Consider the following 7,140-nt stretch of genomic DNA (forward strand, 5'->3'; position numbering starts at 1 on the left):
TGTGAGCTCCATCAGGGCAGAGACCAATGCAGGTCTGTTTCACAGAAAAAACTATAATTCGAAACATTCATTCACCCCTATGATGATGAGCAACTTTTCATGTGCCTGTTGCCCATCTGTATGTCTTCTTTGGAGAAATGTCTATTTAGGTCATCTGCCCATTTTTTGATTGGTTGTTTATTTTTTTACTATTGAGTTGAATGAGCTGTTTGTGTATTTTGGAAATCAAGCCCTTGTTGGTCGCATCATTTGCAAATATTTTCTCCCAGTCTGTAGGGTGTCTTTTCATTTTGTTTATGATTTCCTTTGCTATACAGAAGCTTGTAAGTGTGATTAGGTCCCGTTTGTTTATTTTTGCTTTTATTTCTATTTCCTTGGGAGACTGACCTAATAAAACATTGGTTCAATTTATGTCAGAGAATGTTTTGCCTATGTTCTCTTCTAGGAGCTTTATGGTGTTATGTCTTATATGTAAGTTTTTAAGCCATTTTGAGTTTATTTTTCTGTATGGTGTGAGGGTGTGTTCTAACTTCATTGGTTTACATGTGGCTGTTCAACTTTTCCAACACCACTTGTTGAAGAGACTGTCTTTTCCCTTTTGTATATTCTTGGCTCCTTTGTTGAAGATTAATTGTCCATAGGTGTGTGGGTTTATTTCTGGGCTCTCTATTCTGTTCCATTGATCCATATGTCTGTTTTTGCGCCGATATATGCTGTTTTGATTACTGTAGCTTTGTAGTATTATCTGAAGCCTGGGAGGGTTATTCCTCCTGCTTTCTTCCTTCTTTTTCCTAAGGAGTGCTTTGGCAATTCTGAGTCTTTTATGGTTCCATATAAATTTTAGGATTATTTGTTCTAGTTCTGTGAAAAATGCCATGGGTAATTTGATAGGGATCACATTAAATCTGTAGATTGCTTTGGGTAGTATGGCCATTTTAACAATATTAATTCTTCCAATCCAAGAGCATGGGAATATATCTTTTCACATTAATGTTTTTACTTTCTTCAGATATATACCCAGGAGTGGAATTGCTGGATCTTATGGTAGTTCTATTTTTAGTTTTTTGAGGACACTCCATACTGTTTCCACAGTGCCTACACCAATTTATATTCCTACCAACAGTTACAAGGGTTCCCTCTTCTCCACATCCTTGTCAACATTTGTTATTTGAGGTCTTTTTTTTTTTTTTTTTTGCGGTACGCGGGCCTCTCACTGTTGTGGTCTCTCCCGTTGCGGAGCACAGGCTCCGGACGCGCAGGCTCAGCGGCCATGGCTCACGGGCCCAGCCGCTCTGCGGCATGTGGGATCTTCCCAGACTGGGGCATGAACCCGCGTCCCCTGCATCGGCAGGAGGACCCCCAACCACTGCGCCACCAGGGAAGCCCTTTGAGGTCTTTTTGATGATAGCCATCTGACAAGTGTAAAGTGATATATCACCGTGGTTTTGATTTGTATTTCTGTGATAATTACTGATGTTGAGCACATTTTCATGTGTCTACTGGCCATTTGTATGTCTTCTTTGGAAAAATGTCTACTCAGGTCTTCTGCCCATTTTTTAATAAGGTTTTTTTTTTAATATATATTGAGCTGTATGAGCTGTTTATATATTTTGGATATGAATCCCTTATTGGTCATAACATTTGCAAATATTTTCTCCCATTCAGTAGGTTGTGTTTTCATTTTGTCAATTGTTTCCATCGCTGTGCAAAAGCTTTTAAGTTTAATTAGGTCCCATTTGTTTATTTTTGCTTTTGTTTCTTTTGCCTTAGGAAACAGATCAAAGAAATATCGCTATGGTTTATGGCAAAGAGTGTTCTGCCAATGTTTTCTTCTAGGAGTTTTATGATTTCCAGTCTCACATTTAGATTTTTAATCCATCTTGAGTTTACTTTTGTGTATAGTGTGAGAAAATGTTCTAACATCATTCTTTTACATGTAGCTGTCCAGTTTACCCAGCACCACTTATTGAAGAGAATGTCTTTTCTCCATTGTATATTCTTGCCTCCTTTGTCATAGATTAATTGACCATGAGTGCATGGGTGTATTTCTGGGCTCTCTATTATGTTCCATTGATCTATGTGCCTGTTTCTATGCTAGTACCATACTGTTTTGATGACTGTAGTGTTGTAGTATAGTCTGAAGTCTGGGAGCATTACACCTCCAGCTCTGTTCTTTTTCTCAAGGTTGTTTTGGCTATTTGGGGTTTTTTTTTTTTTTTCAGTTTCCCTAAAAAATTTTAAATGATTTGTTCTAGTTCTGTGAAAAATGCTATTGGTATTTTGATAGGGATTGCATTGACTGTTGCCTTGAATAGTATGGCCACTTTAACAATATTAATCAATATTAATTCTTCCAATCAATGAACATGGTATATTTTTCCATCTCTTTAGGTCATCTTCAATTTCTTTCATCAGTGCCTTATAGTTTCCCAAGTACAGGCCTTTTACCTCCTTAGGAAAGTTTATTCCTAGGTATTTTATTCTGTTTGATGCAGTTGTAAATGGGATAATTTTCTTAATTTCTCTTTCTGATAGTTCATTGCTAATGTGTAGACATGCAACAGATTCCTCTGTATTAATTTTGTATCCTGCAACTTTACTGAATTCATTGATAAGCTCAGGTAGCTTTTATTAGCATCTTCAGAATTGTCTATGTAAAATATCAGGTCATCTGCAAACAGTGACAGTTTTACTTCTTCCTTTCCAATTTGGATTCCTTTTATTTATTTTTTTCTTTTCTGATTTCTATGGCTAGGACTTCCAATACTGTGTTGAATAAAAGTGGCAAGAAAGGACATCATTGTCTTATTCCTGATCTTAGATGCAATGCTTTCAGCTTTTCACTGTTGAGTATGTTGTTAGCTGCGGCTTATTATATATGGCCTGTATTGTGTTGAGATATATTCTCTCTATACTCACTTTGTGGAGAATTTTTATCATAAATGGATGTTGAATGTTGTCAGAAGCTTTTTCTGCATCTATTGAGATGATCATATGATTGTTATTCTTTAATTTGTTAATATGATGTATCACATTGATTGATTTGTGGATATTTAATCATCCTTGAATCCCTGGGATAAATCCCACTTGATCATGGTGTATGATCTTTTTAATGTATGGTTGAATTCAGTTTGCTGATATTTTATTGAGGATTTTTGCATCTATGTTCATCAGTGATATTGGCCTATGATTTTCTTTTTTGTGTGATACCTTTGTCTGATTTTGGTATCCCAGGGATACTGGCCTTGTGAAATTAGTTTGGAAGTGTTCCTTCCTCTGCAATTTTTTGGAATAGTTTGGGAAGGATAAGTGTTAATTCTTCTCCAATTGTTTGGTAGAAATCACCTGTGACACCATCTGGTCCTGGACTTTGGTTCATCAGGAGTTTTTTAAAACTACTGATTCAATTTCATTACTGGTAATTGGGCTGTTCATATTTTATATTTCTTCCTGGTTCAGTCTTGAAAGTTTGTACACTTCTAGGAATTTGTCCATTTCTAGGTTGTCCACTTTATTGGCATAGGGTAGTTCATAGTAGTCTCTTATGATCCTTTGTATTTCTGTGGTATCAGTTGTAACTTCTTTTTCATGTCTGATTTTATTGACTTGGATCCTCTCTCTTTTTTTTCTTGATGAGTCTGGCTAAAGGTTTATCAATTTTGTTTATCTTTTCAAAGAACCAGCTCTTAGTTTCATTGATCTTTTCTGTTGATTTTTTAGTCTCTATTTCATTTGTTTCTGCTCTGACCTTTATGATTTCTTTCCTTCTACTAACTTTAGGCTTTGTTCTCCTTTTTCTAGTTCCTTTAGCTGTAAGGTTAGGTTGTTTATTTGACATTTTTCTTGTTTCCTGAGGTCAGCTTATACTGCTCTATACTTCCCTCTTAGAATTGCTTTTTCTGTGTCACATAGCTTTTGCATCATTGTGTTTTCATTTGTCTCCAGGTATTTATTTACTTCCTCTTTGATTTTTTCGGTGATCCATTGGTTGTTTAGTGGCATATTGTTTAGCTTTCACGTGTTTGTATTTTCTGAATTTTTTCTTCTAATTGATTTCTGGTCTCATAGTGTTGTGGTTGGAAAAAATTCTTGATATGATTTCAAGTTTCTTAAATGTCCTGAGGCTTGTTTTGTGGCCTAGCATGTATAGCATATGATCTATCCTGGAGAATGATCCATGTGCACTTGAAAAGAATGTATATTCTGCTGCTTTTGGATAGAATGTTCTATATATATATATCTATTAATCCATTTGGCCTAGTGTGTCATTTAAGACCAGTGTATTCTTATTGACTTTCTGTCTGGGTGATCTGTCCATTGATGTAAGTTGGGTTATTATTATTAACACACTACTATTATTGTGTTACTGTCAGTTTCTCCCTTTATGTCTGTTAATGTTTGCTTTGTGTATTTAGGTGTTTCTATGTTGGGTGCATATGTATTTACAATTGTTATATCTTCTTCTTGGATTGATCCCTTGATTATATCATTATGTAATGTCATTCTTTTTCTCTTGTAACAGTCTTAGAGTCTATTTTGTCTGATTCAAGTATTGCTACCCTGGCTTTCTTTTGATTTCCATTTGCACTGAATAACTTTTTCCATCCCTTCACTTTCAGTATGTGTGTGTCTTTAGATTTAAAGTGAGTCTCTTATAGGCAGCATATATACAGGCCTTTTTTTTTTAAACATCTTTATTGGAGTATAACTGTTTTACAATGGGGTATTAGTTTCTGCTTTACAACAAAGTGAATCAGTTATACATATACATATGTTCCCATATCTCTTCCCTCTTGCGTCTCCCTCCCTCCCACGCTCCCTATCCCACCCCTCTAGGTGGTCACAAAGCAACGAGCTGATCTCCCTGTGCTATGCGGCTGCTTCCCACTAGCTATCTATTTTACATTTGGTAGTGTATATATGTCCATGCCACTCTCTCACTTCGTCACAGCTTACCCTTCCCCCTCCCCATATCCTCAAGTCCATGCTCTAGTAGGTCTGTGTTTTATTCCCGTCCTACCACTAATCTCTTCATGACATTTTTTTTTCTTAGATTCCATATATATGTGTTAGCATACGGTATTTGTTTTTCTCCTTCTGACTTACTTCACTCTGTATGACAGACTCCAGGTCCATCCACCTCACTACAAATAACACAGTTTCATTCCTTTTTATGGCTGAGTAATATTCCATTGTATATATGTGCCACATCTTCTTTATCCATTCATCTGTTGATGGACACTTAGGTTGCTTCCATGTCCTGGCTATTGTAAATAGAGCTGCAATGAACATTTTGGTACATGACTCTTTTTGAATTATGGTTTTCTCAAGGTATATGCCCAGTAGTGGGATTGCTGGCTCATATGGTAGTTCTACTTTTAGTTCTTCAGGGAAACTCCATACTCTTCTCCATAATGGCTGTATCAATTTACATTCCCACCAGCAGTGCAAGAGGGTCCCCTTTTCTCCACACCCTCTCCAGCATTTATTATTTCTAGAGTTTTTGATGATAGCCAATCTGACCGGCGTGAGATGATATCTCATTGTCGTTTTGATTTGCATTTCTCTAATGATTAATGATGTTGAGCATTCTTTCATGTGTTTGTTGGCGATCTGTATATCTTCTTTGGAGAAATGTCTATTTAGTTCTTCTGCCCATTTTTGGATTGGGTTGTTTGTTTTTTTGTTATTGAGCTGCAAGAGTTGCTTATAAATTTTGGATATTAATCCTTTGTCAGTTGCTTCATTTGCAAATATTTTCTCCCATTCTGAGGGTTGTCTTTTGGTCTTGTTTATGGTATCCTTTGCTGTGCAAAAGCTTTTAAGTTTCATTAGGTCCCATTTGTTTATTTTTGTTTTTATTTCCATTTCTCCAGGAGATGGGTCAAAAAGGATCTTGCTGTGATTTATGTCATAGAGTGTTCTGCCTATGTTTTCCTCTAAGAGTTTGATAGTGTCTGGCCTTACATGTAGGTCTTTAACCCATTTTGAGTTTATTCTTGTGTGTGGGGTTAGGGAGTGTTCTAATTTCCTACTTTTACATGTAGCTGTCCAGTTTTCCCAGAACCACTTATTGAAGAGACTGTCTTTTCTCCACGGTATATCCTTGCCTCCTTTATCAAAGATAAGGTGACCATATGTGTGTGGGTTTATCTCTGGGATTTCTATCCTGTTCCATTGATCTGTATTTCTGTTTTTGTGCCAGTACCATACTGTCTTGATTACTGTAGCCTTGTAGTATAATCTGAAGTCAGGGAGCCTGATTCCTCCAGCTCCATTTTTCGTTCTCAAGATTGCTTTGGCTATTCGGGGTCTTTTGTGTTTCCATACAAATTGTGAAATTTTTTTTCCTAGTTCTGTAAAAAATGCCAGTGGTAGTTTGATAGGGATTGCATTGAATCTGTAGATTGCTTTGGGTAGTAGAGTCATTTTCACAATGTTGATTCTTCCAATCCAAGAACATGGTATATTTCTCCACCTATTTGTATCATCTTTAATTTCTTTCATCAGTGTCTTATAATTTTCTGCATAGAGGTCTTTTGTCTCCTTAGGTAGGTTTATTCCTAGATATTTTATTCTTTTTGTTGCAATGGTAAATGGGAGTGTTTTCTTAATTTCTCTTTCAGATTTTTCATCATTAGTGTATAGGAATGGAAGGGATTTCTGTGCATTAATTCTGTATCCTGCTACTTTACCAAATTCATTGATTAGCTCTAGTAGTTTTCTGGTAGCCTCCTTAGGATTCTCTATGTATAGTATCATGTCATCTGCAAACAGTGACAGCTTTACTTCTTCTTTTCCTATTTGGATTCCTTTTATTTCTTTTTCTTCTCTGATTGCTGTGGCTAGAACTTCCAAAACTATGTTGAATAAGAGTGGTAAGAGTGGGCAACCTTATCTTGTTCCTGATCTTAGTGGAAATGTTTTCAGTTTTTAACCATTGAGAACGATGCTGGCTGTGGGTTGTCATATATGGCCTTTATTATGTTGAGGAAAGTTCCCTCTATGCCTACTTTCTGCAGAGTTTTTATCATAAATGGGTGTTGAATTTTGTCAAAAGCTTTCTCTGCATCTATTAAGATGATCATATGGTTTTTCTCCTTCAGTTTGTTGATATGGTGTATCACATTGATTGATTTC

The sequence above is a fragment of the Physeter macrocephalus genome, chromosome 7 (assembly GCF_002837175.3).
Source record: "Physeter macrocephalus isolate SW-GA chromosome 7, ASM283717v5, whole genome shotgun sequence".
In the NCBI taxonomy this organism is placed as follows: domain Eukaryota; kingdom Metazoa; phylum Chordata; class Mammalia; order Artiodactyla; family Physeteridae; genus Physeter; species Physeter macrocephalus.